The sequence below is a fragment of the Arachis ipaensis genome, chromosome B5, assembly GCF_059453495.1.
Source record: "Arachis ipaensis isolate K30076 ecotype BB chromosome B5, ASM5945349v1, whole genome shotgun sequence".
NCBI lineage: Eukaryota > Viridiplantae > Streptophyta > Magnoliopsida > Fabales > Fabaceae > Arachis > Arachis ipaensis.
In genome coordinates, this window is record NC_142440.1 from 74,088,033 (window position 1) to 74,104,455 (window position 16,423).

Below are 16,423 nucleotides of genomic sequence, written 5' to 3' on the forward strand. Positions count from 1 at the left end.
TCTCTGGAAAATGGTCCGATGCGCTGTCACTGCATGGCTAATCGTCTGGAGGCATCACCCTTGCCAATGGCTGCATCCCATCCTCTTGTGAAAATGGTCCAAATGCTCTGTCACAGCACGGCTAATCATCTGAGGTTCTCGATCATGCTAGAATAGGATTCACCCTCCTTTTGCGTCTGTCACTACGCCCAGCACTCGCGAGTTTGAAGTTCGTCACAGTCATTCAATCCCAGAGTCCTACTCGGAATACCATAGACAAGGTTTAGACTTTCCGGACTCTCATGAATGCCGCCATCAATCTAGCTTATACCACGAAGATTCTGATTAAGAGATCCAAGAGATACTCATTCAATCTAAGGTAGAACGGAAGTGGTTGTCAGGCACACGTTCATAGGGAATGATGATGATTGTCACGTTCATCACATTCAGGTTGAAGTGCGAATGAATATCTTAGAAGCGGAATAAGTTGAATTGAATAGAAAAACAGTAGTACTTTGCATTAATTCTTGAGGAACAGCAGAGCTCCACACCTTAATCTATGGAGTGCAGAAACTCTACCGTTGAAAATACATAAGTGGAAGGTCCAGGCATGGCCGAATGGCCAGCCCCTCTGATCTAAGAACTAGGCGTCCAAAGATGTTCAAAGATGTTCCCAAGATCTCTAATACAATAGTAAAAAGTCCTATTTATAATAAACTAGCTACTAGGGTTTACAGAAGTAAGTAATTGATGCATAAATCCACTTCCAGGGCCCACTTGGTGTGTGCTTGGGCTGAGCTTGAATGTTACACGTGCAAAGGCTCTTTCTAGAGTTGAACGCCAGGTTGTAACATATTTCTGGCGTTCAACTCTGGTTTGTGACTTGTTTCTGGCGTTTAACTCCAGACAACAGTGTAGAACTGGCGTTCAACGCCCTTTTACGTCATCTAAATTCGGCCAAATATAAACTATTATACATTGCGGGAAAGCCCTGGATGTCTACTTTCCAACTCAATTGGAAGCGTGCCATTTTGAGTTCTGTAGCTCCAGAAAATCCACTTTGAGTGCAGGGAGGTCAGAATCCAACAGCATCAACAGTCCTTCTTCAACCTCTGAATCTGATTTTTGCTCAAGTCCCTCAATTTCAGCCAGAAAATACCTGAAATCACAGAAAAACACACAAACTCATAGTAAAGTCCAGAAATGTAAATTTAACATAAAAAATAATAAAAACATCCCTAAAAGTAACTAGATTCTACTAAAAACATACTAAAAACAATGCCAAAAAGCGTATAAATTATCCGCTCATCACAACACCAAACTTAAATTGTTGCTTGTCCCCAAGCAACTGAAAATCAAATAGGATAAAAAAAAGAGAATATACTATAAATTCCAAACTATCAATGAAACATAGCTCCAATCAGATGAGCGGGACTTGTAGCTTTTTGCCTCTTGAATAGTTTTGGCATCTCGCTTTATTCATTGAAGTTCAGAATGATTGGCATCTATAGGAACTCAGAGTTCAGATAGTGTTATTGATTCTCCTAGTTCAGTATGATGATTCTTGAACACAGCTATTTTATGAGTCTTGGCCGTGGCCCTAAGCACTTTGTTTTCCAATATTACCACCGGATACATAAATGCCACAGACACATAATTGGGTGAACCTTTTCAGATTGTGACTTAGCTTTGCTAAAGTCCCCAATTAGAGGTGTCCAGGGTTCTTAAGCACACTCTTTTTTTTGCTTTGGACCTTGACTTTAACCGCTCAGTCTCAAGTTTTCACTTGACACCTTCACGCCACAAGCACATGGTTAGGGACAGCTTAGTTTAGCCGCTTAGACCAGGATTTTATTCCTTTAGGCCCTCCTATCCACTGATGCTCAAAGCCTTGGGATCCTTTTTATTTGCCCTTGCCTTTTGGTTTTAAGGGTTACTGGCTTTTTGCTCTTGCCTCTTGGTTTTAAGAGCTTTTGGCTTTTTCTGCTTGCTTTTTCTTTTTCTTTCTAATTTTTTTTTTCGCTACTTTTTTTTTCTTTTTTTTTGCAAGCTTTGTTCTTTGCTGCTTTTTCTTGCTTCAAGAATCATTTTTATGATTTTTCAGATTATCAAATAACATGTCTCCTTGTCATCATTCTTTCAAGAGCCAACATATTTAACATTCTTAAACAACAACTTCAAAAGACATATGCGCTGTTCAAGCATTCATTCAGAAAACAAGAAGCATTGTCACCACATCAATATAATTAAACTAAGTTCAAGGATAAATTCGAAACTCATGTACTTCTTATTCTTTTGAATTAAAACAGTTTTCATTTAAGAGAGGTGATGGATTCATAGGACATTCATAACTTTAAGACAAAGTTACTAAATACTAATGATCATGTAATAAGACACAAACTTAGATAAGCACTTAACATAGAAACGAAAAACAGAAAATATAAGAACAAGGAATGAGTCCACCTTAGTGATGGTGGCGTTTCCTTCTTGAGGAACCAATGATGTCCTTGAGCTCTTCTATGTCTCTTCCTTGTCTTTGTTGCTCCTCCCTCATTGCTTTTTGATCTTCTCTAATTTCATGAAGGATGATGGAGTGCTCTTGATGTTCCACCCTTAGTTGTCCCATGTTGGAACTTAATTCTCCTAGGGAGGTGTTGATTTGCTCCCAATAGTTTTGTGGAGGAAAATGCATTTGAGGCATCTCCAGAATCTCATGGTGATGAGCTTCCTGCGCCTCTTGAGCTCCATGAATGGGCTCTCTTGCTTGCTCCATCCTTTTCTTAGTGATGGGCTTCTCTTCCTCAATGGGAATGTCTCCTTCTATGAAAGCTCCAGCTGAGTAACATAGATGGCAAATAAGATGAGAAAAAGCTAGCCTTGCCATAGGGGAGGACTTTTCGGCCATTTTGTAGAGTTCAAGAGAGATGACTTCATGAACTTCTACTTCCTCTCCAATCATGATGCTATGAATCATGATGGCCCGATCTACAGTAACTTCAGATCGGTTGCTAGTGGGGATGATGGAGCGTTGGATGAACTCCAACCATCCTCTAGCCACAGGCTTGAGGTCCAGTCTTCTTAGTTGAACTGGCTTGCCTTTGGAGTCAATCTTCCATTGAGCTCCTTCCACACATATGTCCATGAGGACTTGGTCCAACCTTTGATTAAAGTTGACCCTTGTAGGGGCGTGCATCTCCTTGCATCATAGGCAAGTTAAACGCCAACCTTACATTTTCCGGACTAAAATCTAAGTATTTCCCCCGAACCATGGTGAGATAATTCTTTGGGTCCGGGTTCTTACTTTGATCATGGTTCCTAGTGATCCATGCATTGGCATAGAACTCTTGAACCATTAGGATGCCGACTTGTTGGATGGGTTTTGTTAGAACTTCCCAACCTCTTCTTTGGATTTCATGTCGGATCTCCGGATACTCATTCTTCTTGAGCTTGAAAGGGACCTCAGGGATCACCTTCTTCTTGGCCACAACATTATAGAAGTGGTCTTGATGAGCTTTGGAGATGAATCTTTCCATCTCCCATGACTCGGAGGTGGAAGCTTTTGTCTTCCCTTTCCCTTTTCTGGAGGATTCTCCGGTCTTAGGTGCCATCAATGGTAATGGAAAAACAAAAAGCTTATGCTTTTACCACACCAAACTTAGAATTTTGCTCGCCTTCGAGCAAGAAAAGAAAGAATAGATGAAGAAGAAGAAGAAAATATGTAGGAGAGGAGGGATGTGTATTCGGCCAAGAAGAGAAGAGAGGGTTGTGTTGTGTGAAAATGAGGAAGAATGGAGGGCTTTATATAGGGAAGGGAGGGGGGTAAGGTTCGGCCATAAGGGTGGGTTTTGGGTGGGAAATTGATTTTGAATTTTGAAGGTGGGTGGAGTGTATGAGGTAGGTTTATGGGGAAGAGTGGATGGATGTGAGTGGTGAAGTGGTGATAGGGAAGAGAGATTGAGGTGATTGGTGAAGGGTTTTGGGAAAGAGTGTTTATGGGATTGTGTGAAAGAGGGGTGAGAAGAAGTGAGTGGAGGTAGGTGGGGATCCTGTGGGGTCCACAGATCCTGAGGTGTTCAAGGATTTACAACCTTGCACCAAATTAGGCATGCAAAATGCCCTTGCACACAACTCTGGGCGTTCAGCGCCATATTGGTGCTTGTTCTGGGCGTTGAACGCCCATTTGTTGCCCATTTCTGGCGTTGAACACCAGAACCATGCTTGTTCTGGGCGTTCAGCGCCAGCTCTTCTCCAGGGTGCAATTCTGGCGTTCAAACGCCCAGATGCTGCCCATTTTGGGCGTTCAGCGCCAGAACCATGCTCTGTTCTGGCGTTGAACGCCAACCAGATGCATCTTACTGGCGTTTAAACGCCAGTATGGTCTTCCTCCAGGGTGTGATTTTTCTTCTGCTGTTTTTGATTCTGTTTTCAATTTTTATATTTATTTTGTGACTCCACATGATCATGAACCTAATAAAACATGAAAGAACAAGAAAAATAGAATTAGATAAATAAAAATTGGGTTGCCTCCCAACAAGCGCTTCTTTAATGTCAATAGCTTGACAGTGGGCTCTCATGGAGCCTCATAGATGTTCAGAGCATTGTTGAGACTCCCCAACACCAAACTTAGAGTTTGGATATGGGAGTTCAACACCAAACTTTGAGTTTGGTTGTGGCCTCCCAACATCAAACTTAAAGTTTGACTGTGGGGGCTCTGGTTGACTCTGCAGTGAGAGAAGCTTTTTATGCTTCCTCTCTATGTTTACAGAAGGATGACCTCGAGTTGTAAACACAAGGGAGTCCCCATTCAATTGAAGGACTAATTTACCTCTGTCAACATCAATCACAGCTCTTGCTGTGGCTAGGAAGGGTCTTCCAAGGATGATGAATTCATCCTTATCCTTCCCAGTATCTAGGACTATGAAATCAGCAGGGATGTAAAGGCCTTCAACCTTTACTAACACATCCTCTACTTGTCCATAAGCCTGTTTTCTTGAATTGTCTGCCATCTCTAATGAGATTTTAGTGGCTTGCACCCCAAAGATTTCCAGTTTTTCTATTACAGAGAGGGGCATGAGGTTTATCCCTGAACCAAGGTCACACAGAGCCTTTTCAAAGATCATGTTGCCTATGGTACAAGGTATTATGAACTTTCCAGGATCCTGTGTCTTCTGAGGCAATGTCAGTTGATCCAGATCACTTAGTTCATTGGTGAACAAGGGAGGTTCATCTTCCCAAGTCTCAATACCAAATAATTTGGCATTCAGCTTCATGATTGCACCAAGGTACTTGGTAACTTGCTCTTCAGTAACATCCTCATTCTCTTCAGAAGATGAATGCTCGTCAGAGCTCATGAAGGGCATAAGGAGGTTCAATGGAATCTCTATGGTCTCTAGATGAGTCTCAGATTCCTTTGGTTCCTCAAAGGGAAGCTCCTTATTGATCATTGGACGTCCTAGGAGGTCTTCCTCCTTGGGATTCACGTCCTCTCCTTCCTTCACAGGTTCGGCCATGGTGATTAATTCAATGGCCTTGCACTCTCCTTTTGGATTTTCTTCTGTATTGCTTGGGAGAGTACTAGGAGGAATTTCAGTGATCCTTTTACTCAGCTGGCCCACTTGTGCCTCCAAATTTCTAATGGATGACCTTGTTTCATTCATGAAACTCACAGTGGCCTTAGATAGATCAGAGACTAAGTTTGCTAAATTAGAGGTATTTTGTTCAGAGTTCTCTGTCTGTTGCTGAGTGGATGATGGAAAAGGTTTACTATTGTTAAACCTATTTCTTCCACCATTATTAGAGCCTTGTTGAGGCTTTTGATCCTTCCATGAGAAATTTGGATGATTTCTCCATGATGGGTTATAGGTGTTTCCATAAGGTTCACCCATATAATTTACCTCTGCTATTGCAGGGTTTTCAGGATCATAAGCTTCTTCTTCAGAAGATGCCTCTTGAGTATTGTTGGATGCAGCTTGCATTCCATTCAGACTCTGAGAAATCATATTGACTTACTGAGTAAATATTTTGTTCTGAGCCAATATGGCATTCAGAGTATCAATTTCAAGAACTCCTTTCTTCATAGGCGTCCCATTATTCACAGGATTCCTTTCAGAAGTGTACATGAACTAGTTATTAGCAACCATGTCAATGAGTTCTTGAGCTTCTGCAGGCATTTTCTTTAGGTGAATGGATCCACCTGCAGAAGTATCCAATGACATCTTAGCCAATTTAGATAGACCATCATAGAATATATCCAGGATGGTCCATTCTGAAAGCATGTCAGAAGGACACTTTTTGGTCAGTTGCTTGTATCTTTCCCAAGCTTCATAGAGGGATTCACCTTCTTTCTGTCTGAAGGTTTGAACATCCACTCTAAGCTTGCTCAGCTTTTGAGGAGGAAAGAACTTGGCTAAGAAAGCCGTGACCAGCTTGTCCCAAGAGTTCAGGCTATCTCTGGGTTGAGAGTCCAACCACACTCTAGCTCTGTCTCTTACAGCAAAAGGGAAAAGCATGAGCCTGTAGACTTCAGGATCTACTCCATTAGTCTTAACAGTATTACATATCTGCAAGAATTCAGTTAAGAACTGAAAAGGATCTCCAGATGGAAGTCCATGAAACTTGCAGTTCTGCTGCATCAGAGAAACTAGCTGAGGTTTCAGCTCAAAGTTGTTTGCTCCAATGGCAGGAATGGAGATGCTTCTTCCATGTAAATTGGAATTAGGTGCAGTAAAGTCACCAAGCATTCTCCTTGCATTATTCTTGTTGGGTTCGGCTGCCATCTCCTTTACTTGTTCGAAATTTTCAATAAGGTTGTCTCTGGAATGTTGTAATTTAGCTTCTCTTAGTTTCCTCTTCAGAGTCCTTTCAGGTTCTGGATCAGCTTCAACAAGAATTCCTTTTTCCTTGTTCCTGCTCATAAGAAAGAGAAGAGAACAAGAAAAGAAGAGGAATCCTCTATGTCACAGTAAAGATGTTCTTTATTGTTAGTAGAAGAAGAAAAGAATAGGGGTGAAGAAGAATGAAGAATCCAAACACAAGGATAAGGATAGGAGCAGTGATGTGAGATGAAGAGAAGTGTTAGTAGATGAATAAATAATTAGAAGGAGATGAGGGAGAAGGATTTTCGAAAATTATTTTTGAAAAAGAGTTAGTGATTTTCGAAAATAGTTTTTGAAAAAGGTTAGTAATTTTTTGAAAATTAAAATCAACAATTAAAATAATTAGTTAATAAAAAAGAAATTTTGAAAAAGAGGGAAGATATTTTTGAAAATTAGAGAGAGAGAGAGTTAGTTAGGTAGTTTTGAAAAAGATAAGAAACAAACAAAAAGTTAGTTAATTAGTTGAAACAAATTTTAAAATCAATTTTGAAAAGATAAGAAGATAAGAAGTTAGAAAAGATATTTTAAAATCAAGTTTTTTTTTTTTTTGAAAAAGATATGATAAGAAAATATTTTTGAAAAGATATGATTGAAATTAGTTTTGAAAAAGGTTTGATTTTTAAAATCACAATTAATGACTTGATTCACAAGAAATCATGAGATATGATTCTAGAACTTAAAGTTTGAATCTTTCTTAACAAGCAAGTAACAAACTTGAAATTTTTGAATCAAAACATTAATTGATGATGTTATTTTCGAAAATTATGTGATAAAGATAAGAAAAATATTTTTAAAATAACTAAGGTAGAACGGAAGTGGTTGTCAGGCACGCGTTCATAGGGAATGATGATGATTGTCACGTTCATCACATTCAGGTTGAAGTGCGAATGAATATCTTAGAAGCGGAATAAGTTGAATTGAATAGAAAAATAGTAGTACTTTGCATTAATTCTTGAGGAACAGCAGAGCTCCACACCTTAATCTATGGAGTGTAGAAACTCTACCGTTGAAAATACATAAGTGGAAGGTCCAGGCATGGCCGAATGGCCAGCCCCTCTGATCTAAGAACTAGGCGTCCAAAGATGTTCCAAGATGTTCCCAAGATCTCTAATACAATAGTAAAAAGTCCTATTTATAATAAACTAGCTACTAGGGTTTACAGAAGTAAGTAATTGATGCATAAATCCACTTCCGGGGCCCACTTCGTGTGTGCTTGGGCTGAGCTTGAATGTTACACGTGCAGAGGCTCTTTCTGGAGTTGAACGCCAGGTTGTAACGTATTTCTGGCGTTCAACTCTGGTTTGTGACTTGTTTCTGGCGTTTAACTCCAGACAGCAGCGTAGAACTGGCGTTCAATGCCCTTTTACGTCATCTAAATTCGGCCAAAGTATGGACTATTATACATTTCTGGAAAGCCCTGAATGTCTACTTTCCAACGCAATTAGAAGCGCGCCATTTTGAGTTCTGTAGCTCTAGAAAATCCACTTTGAGTGCAGAGAGGTCAGAATCCAACAGCATCAGCAGTCCTTCTTCAACCTCTGAATCTGATTTTTGCTCAAGTCCCTCAATTTCAGCCAGAAAATACCTGAAATCACAAAAAAACACACAAACTCATAGTAAAGTCCAGAAATGTGAATTTAACATAAAAACTAATAAAAACATCCCTAAAAGTAACTAGATTCTACTAAAAACATACTAAAAACAATGCCAAAAAGCGTATAAATTATCCGCTCATCAGTGTGATAGACGTTTGCCTTTGTGTAAGATATGTCTTTCAAAATATTTTGGATGTGTTGGTTTGAGTTCAAATGATTTAGTTGTGGAAAAAGTGTAAATTTGGAAAAAGCCTAAATTTTGGCAAAAACAAATTTTTAGCCAACTTCGTCGGCCCGTAATTCGGTCTTCGGAGTTGAAAATTCAACGCAATTGGATTTTTATGAAAATTTATTCAATAGTATTTCCAATGGTTCGAGGATGTTTGAAAAATAATTTGTAGAAAAAGTTATGAACATTTGAAAATATGGTTTTAAAATTGAATTCTGCAGAAGTTGCAGAATTTTAAGGTCATGTGTATGCATGGGACATTCCGAAATTTAAAATATTTTGTGCGAATACCATGCGAGTACATGTGTATGCGCAAAAGTGGACTCGTGCATATGCATGAGGTGTACATATGCACAACCACCCAGTTTTCTAGAAAATGTATTTTTGTGTTTTTAACCTCTTTTGAGCCTTCTAAACCTTTGTAAATACTGTTATACTAGAGCTAGTGAAATAGAGGGTAGAGGAGCTAGGAATGAGATTGAATGAGTCGAGAAAGTGAACTGAAGAAAGATGAGCTAAATGTGAAGTGAAGTATGACGAGGATGAAAATAATGATAAGGGATGATGATGAATAATAATCGATTTTTGATTGAGGTATGATGATGATTATGAGATTTAGAGAGAATGATGATTGAGTATGATCAAGATATGATGGGGACAATAAGGAAAATAAGTTATGGTGATAACTGAGGATGATTATGATTATGAATGGAGTGAAATAGAATTGAGAAGGAAGTCAATAATGAAATTAACTCTGATTTGAGATATACCTGCTTGGGAAGTGCAGTGGAGTGATTATACTTGCCGTAGTAGAGTGATTATACTTGCTCCCGAATATGATTGCAATACAGTGGAGTGATTCTACTTGCTCCCAGATGTTTACCCTCCGTCCCAAGATATGGTCGGACACTTAGACCTTTTTAGATTTTATCCTTCAAGAGATGTGAATCACTCTTGAGAGATGCACGCACTTAGGGACTGTCCAGGGTTAGCTACCGAATATGTCAAGTTTGGCTGTATAACCGATAGATGATATCATTGGCCATAGGACAGGCATACATCATTTGTATTTGTTACTTGTTAAGGCTTGTTTATTTACACCCATTAAATGACCTGCTAATTGCTTTACTTGAAATTATCTGTGAATTACTTGATTGCCTTGCTTGTGTTTATATATCTGAGAGGTCCCTCATGCTAGTGTCGGTTGACACTGAGGGCTATTCTACTTGGAATTTAGAGGATTGTAGAACTTGGAGACAGATGAATTAGATTAGAATTCCTTATGGTAGTTGCCTGATTACGGATTAGTGAGAACCTAGGATGGAAATAATGATGTATGGAGTTTAAGATTGCTTAGTGAGTTTCTTGTTGCCTTATATTGTATCTATTTGGTATTTTTACCATACTGAGAATCCATGGGTTGGGATTCTCATTCCGTATATATGTTTTATTTTTTAGATGCAGATATTGGGGCTCTGCAGTGAGCTAGAGTTTGTCTGGAAGACGGCAAAGTTATTTTGAATTCTGCTTTGTATTTTGTTTAGATTCCTATCCCTTTTTATTTTGGAAAACTTTAATGATGTTAATATAAATATTTTTATTGCTGTAACACTAGCCGACCTAAACTTCGCAGGTCGTGACTAGTGGCTATTATACATACATACATACATACATACATACATACATACATACATACATACATACATACATATATATTCTGTCTTTACTCTATTATTCCTTTAATTTTTTTTAATTTACCCTGATTATCCGAATGCGTTACATTTTTCAATACGTGTGTGTATGCTCGCGATTTTCTTTTACTCTTTTTAGACTTCTCATTTATTAATTCCTTCTAAATATACATGTATTATAACTCCACCTTAAGTTGTACCACCTTAATATCATTGACTTAAGACTCGAGTATAAGAATAAAGATAGTAGGATGTTACAACATGCATCATATTATTTGTCTCAGTTTCTTTATGGGTGTGTTCTGTGCATATTCTTTGTGGTTGCACTCTGTGCATATTCTTTGTGTTTGTATTTTGTTACTGTCTTTGTTGCTTGTGAAATCTATCTTATTGCTATAATATAACATTATCTATATAACTAGAAATGACTAAGCTTATACTACGCTAAAAGGGATATGAAAAGATAAGTCTAGGGTTAAAGCATTAAAAAACATACGACTGTCTAAGACGTTAGAGCTTTACCCTAGCATTGATAATCATACCAATTGTCCAATCCTTTTTTGTTAGTACCCTACTAGAACTATATGTTCTCTCCCCCTTCTCTTCACTATTCCTACAAATGAAGCCGATAGTGACATTCGCTGAACACTAAGGCTACATTCCTCTACAACATAAGCTATGAAGTGCATTGAGTATTTTGGATAACATCCGATACCATGTGAAGATGTGAAGACTAGAGTGTATATGAAATATCTGTTCTTACTTTCTATATATGATTATTATTGAATATGCTCTAATACTAAACCTGCTTTTATATACCTGTGAAACTTAACTAATACTGCTTTTCAATAACCTTCATGTACATAGATTAGTGCAACAGGTTCAATAACATATAAATTAAGCAAAAAATATAGAGTTTAATAGATTGACCTATGAGTAACACCTTGCTGTTAGCATTGGTCATGACGTGCTAAATGTTAAGTGGTTACAATCCTCTTAATGATTAATCAAATGTCACCACAAAAATTTGGATCAAACAGATAAGTCATTTGATAAATACAAAAGTTGTTTATACTTCTTATAAAAATATAATATTTATTAGATATTTTTGTCATATTTTTAAATCATTCAAGAGTTTATTTGTTGTTTGTATCTTTAAGAATTATTTTTGTCAGTAGTATAAACTTTCAGATATTATTATAGTAGTTTATTTTTTTAATATATATTACTAGTAGTTTAACTCCGCCTATGTTACACTTGCGGTACATAGCTGATGACTTGCATCATCTACCTCTTTCGTTTAACCAAAAGGATCATAGACTTAGTAGTTTCTCATTCAATTGATGCAATTATTTGAACTAATTGATAAATTTTATGGTACATTACTTTGAAAAGGATCTTGTTTGGATTTCAGGTGAAAATAGCAACAAAAGAGGAAGAAAGCAAGAAAAATAAGCTAGGCGTGTGTACTAGGCGTGCCACTTGGTGCAAACGCCAACAACTTGAATGGGCGTGGCACGCCAGTTATCAATTCTAGAGGAGAACCCATGATGAATTACTATGGGCATGGCACGCCAAGGTCAGGCTTGGCACGCCAACTATCAATTCCAGAAGAGAGTCCATGAAGCTCACAATGGGCATGGCACGCCAGCTATCAATTCCAGAGAAGGGACTCCAAGCTTTACAATGGGCATGGCACGCCAAAGCCAGACGTGGCACGCCAACTACAAATTTCAGAGAAGGATCCTTGAAGACTTGCAAGGGGGTGGCACGCCAGGTCGAAGGCGTGGCACACCAGTACAACAAAGCAGAGGAGAATGGAGGAAGCATCAAGATGGGCGTGCCACCTAAGACTTGAGGAGTGGCACGCCAAGTCAAAGAATCAATGGGCGTGCCACTTGAGAATTGAGGCGTGGCACGCCAAGTCAAAGATACAATGGGCGTGCCACTTGGCACTAGAAGCGTGGTACACCAAGCTCATGAGTCCTCAACACCACTATGGGTGTGCCACGGTAGACCTGGGCATGGAACGCCAGTTCATTTGACCAGAGAGGGAAAGTGAAGCTCCAAACAAGGGCGTGGCATGCCAGATCGAAGACGTAGCACGCTAGCACAAGCCTCTAGTGAAGAAGATCAATGGGCATGCTACTTGGGACTTTAGGCGTGGCACGCCAAGGAAAAATAACATTGGGCGTGCCACTTGATGCTTAGGGCGTGGCATGCCAACCTTGCTCGCACCATGGGCGTGCCACTTGAATTCTGGGCATGGCACGCCAGTTTACTGGGCCAGAGGGGAATACTCATGCTTTATTAAAGGCGTGGTATGCCAGACTTGGGCGTGGCACGCCAGTTCTACCTTCCATATGAGAGATTGAAGGCCTTATTGAAGGTGTGGCACGCCAGATCTGGGCGTGGCATGCCAGTTCATTTGGTCAGAGAAGAAAGATGAAGAGTTCAACAAGGGCGTGGCACACCACTACTGGGCGTGGCACGCTAGATATATTGACCAGAGAGGATGAAGGAAGACACCACTTGGGCGTGCCACTTGGAAGCCAGGCATGGCATGCCAAGCCAAGCTGAGGAGCTGGGCGTGGCATGCCGAACACACGCCGATCACACGCCAGGAACATGTCTCACTTTAATTAGTTTTTCCTTTAAATTTTAATTGTAATTTTCTTTTCTTTTTTGTAATTTTTATAGGAGTAGTATAAATACCCCTTGAGAGTACTGAAAAGGGGGTTGGTTAGTTGGTTGGTAGGGTTGGCTAGTAGAAAGAATTAGTTTAGTTTTACTTCACTTTATCTTCTTCCATCTCTTGTACTTTTCTCTAAGCTATGAGTAGCTAAACTCCCTCCCATTGGGAGAAGGAGCTCTGTTGTACTTGATGGATTAATGATAGTGAATTTCTTCTTCTCTTCATCTTCTTTTTGATTTGCTAGAAGGAATTTCGTTTCTCAAGTCTAGTGTTCAATCATCTTAGAAAAGAGGTTGAATACAAGTTGGGTTTCATGGAAACCTTGGAAAAGGAAACATGGAACCATGCTTGAAATTCCTTCTCACACTTGAGTAGATCTGGGTTTTGGGATTGGATATGGTGACATGAAATCCACACACTATTTGGATCTATGAGGATGTGTGCTATAATCAGGGACCAAGCTTATCTCTCTTCATGAGCAATTAGACCATGGAATTGGCTGATTATCAAGATTTGAGAGATTGAATCACCAAGGAATTGGGGTTCACTCAATCATGATTGCCAAGAGGTCAATGAGTTGCATGATTAAAGATGAGATGATCTAGATTTGATCCAAAGAGAGCAACATCTCCTAATGCCAATGAATTTCCCATATTCTCATCTTTCTTATTCTTTATAGCTTTCTTTAATTTCTGCTATCAACCCATTCCCTATTTACAATTCAGTCATTTATGTTTCAACAATTTACTTTCATGCTCTTTATAATTCTGCACTTTATTGCTTTTCTTTATCTTTAAGTCATTTACAATTCTGTCATTTAGAATTCTGCACCCAACAATTCTTCTTGATTAGCTTGACTAAATCACCCATTAACTAAATTTTCTCAATCAATCAATCTCTGTAGGATTCGACCTCACTCTATTGTGAGTTATTACTTGATGGCAATTTGGTATACTTGCCAAGGACGGATTCATTATATTCATTATAGTGAACTTAAAATCCAGTCATCAATAGCCGGTCCTAAGCCCGGATAAAGGAGGAGGGTTGTGTTAAGTCCTCGACAACCAACATAAAAACTTAGTCGAATCTTCATGACATGAATCAAAGACGTTATTGTGCTAAAGCTAGGTCGTTGCCCGGAAGCAATGTGCTGTATGGCTCGAGTACAATGTCAAATGAGCAAGATCCGTTGCATCGGTGCCCGGATGTAGTGTTAAATGAGTAAGGGTTCTCGCATTTTCATGAACGAACAAGAGTAAATAAGCTAGTTCACAAAGTAAAAGGTAAAGGTCAAAGCGACAGAAGGTTGAGATTTGGGACATGAAATATAGGCACTCTAATATAAAAATCCATGGAGGTAGTGGACACCATGACAAGGAGGAAGATTAACATTATGTGCCTACAAAAAACAAAATGGGTTGGTGCGAAGGCTAGAGAGTTGGATACTTCTGGATTCAAACTTTGGTATACAGGAAAGGTGAAGAATAGGAATGGGGTTGGAATTATTGTAGATAAGCAATGGAAGAAGGACGTAGTGGATGTCAAGAGGGTGGGAGATCAGATCATCTCTATCAAACTTGTGGTGGAAGGAGGTGCTTTTCATGTGATTAGCGCCTATGCACCGCAAGTGGGTTCGGACGAACAATACAAGATAAGGTTTTGGGAGGATCTAGAGAGTTTGGTCCAAGACATACCTTCGGGAGATAAGATTTTCTTAGGAGGAGATTTAAATGGTCATGTTAAAAGAGAAGTGATTGGGTATGGAAGTATTCACGGAGGCCATGGTTTCGGGGTGATCAATGCCGAGGGTAAAACTATTTTGGACTTTTTCTCAACCTTTGACCTTCTCATCATAAATATATGTTTTAAAAAGAGAGATGAACATCTTCTAACCTATAAGAGTGGCATGACAAGCTCTCAAATCGACTTCTTCTTGTTGAGGAGAGTTGACCGGAAATTTTGTATTAATTGTAAAATTATCCCAGGAGAAAGTTTAACAACACAACATAGGATGCTCGTCATGGATTTTTGTGTTGAGCAAAAGTTGACAAAAAGACATCATATGAAGAACCCAAGGACGAGGTGGTGGCGGATGAAAGGTGAGGAACAAAGAAACTTCCTAAGACGGGTAGGTGAAGAGGCAAAGTAGGATGGAAATGGAAGCGCGGAAGAGATGTGGAGGGAGATGGAAGGAGTTATTAGAAGAACATCAAAAGAAAGTTTTGGTGAATCTAAAGGGATAGGACCAAGAGACAAGGAGTCCTGGTGGTGGAATGCAAGTGTACAAAAAAAGATAAAGATAAAAAGGAAGTACTTTAAAGAGTGATCTTTATGCCGCAATGCAGATAATTGGAAAAAATATAAGGCGGCTAAGAAAGAGACAAAAGTGACTGTAAGTGAAGCAAGAACAAGAGCATATAAATGTCTCTACCAATCTTTGGGCACGAAAGAAGAAGAAAAAGGTATATATAGAATCGCAAAGAGCCATGAAAGAAGAACAAGAGATCTAAATCAGGTTAAGTGCATAAAGGATAAGGATGGAGAGGTGTTGGCTCAAGAGGAGAAGATTAATAAAAGGTGAAAGAGCTACTTCTACGAGTTATTTAATGAAGGACATAAGACTCTTCTGAGACTTTGTCGGTTATGCACAAGGGAAGAAGATCAAAACTTTGACTACTATCGAAGGATTCAAGACTTCGAAGTAAAAGAGGCTCTAAAGCAGATAAAAAATGGCAGGGTAGTAGGACCTGATAATATTTCGATTGAGGTTTGGAAGGGCCTTGGAGGGAAAGGCATCAACTGGTTAACCAAGCTTTTTAATGAGATTTTAAGGTCAAAGAAGATGTCCGATGAGTGGAGAAAGAGCACCTTGGTACCTATCTACAAGAGTAAGGGGGATATACAAACTTGCGAAAACTATAGAGGGATCAAGCTTATGAGCCATACCATGAAGTTATGGGAAAGGGTGATAGAACGGAGGTTGAGAAAAGAGACACATGTAATAGAGAACTAATTTGGATGTATGCCAAGCAGATCCACCACCGAAGCGATATACCTATTAAGAAGGATGATGGAGAGGTATCGTAGCAATAACAGGGATCTACATATGGTGTTTATTGATTTGGAAAAAGCGTACGATAGGGTGCCAAGGGATGTCTCATGGAAGGTTTTAGAAAAGAAGAGAGTAAGGATCGCATATATTCGTGCAATTAAAGACATGTATGATGGGGCCACAACTAGTGTAAAGACTCAAGGTGGTGTGACAGAAGAATTCTCCATTGGTATAAGATTACACCAGGAATCATCCTTAAGTCCATACCTTTTCGCATTAGTCTTGGAAGTCACAGAACACATCCAAG

General features: G+C 39.2%; 1 non-coding gene across 1 annotated transcript; it reads left to right on the forward strand.

Moving 5' to 3' along the window:
- The first annotated feature begins 6,248 nt into the window (after positions 1-6,248).
- LOC148564639 (small nucleolar RNA R71) lies at positions 6,249-6,356 on the forward strand. The gene has a single exon (XR_015884796.1). It is a non-coding gene; the product is annotated as a small nucleolar RNA R71 (small nucleolar RNA).
- Positions 6,357-16,423: the final 10,067 nt, after the last annotated feature.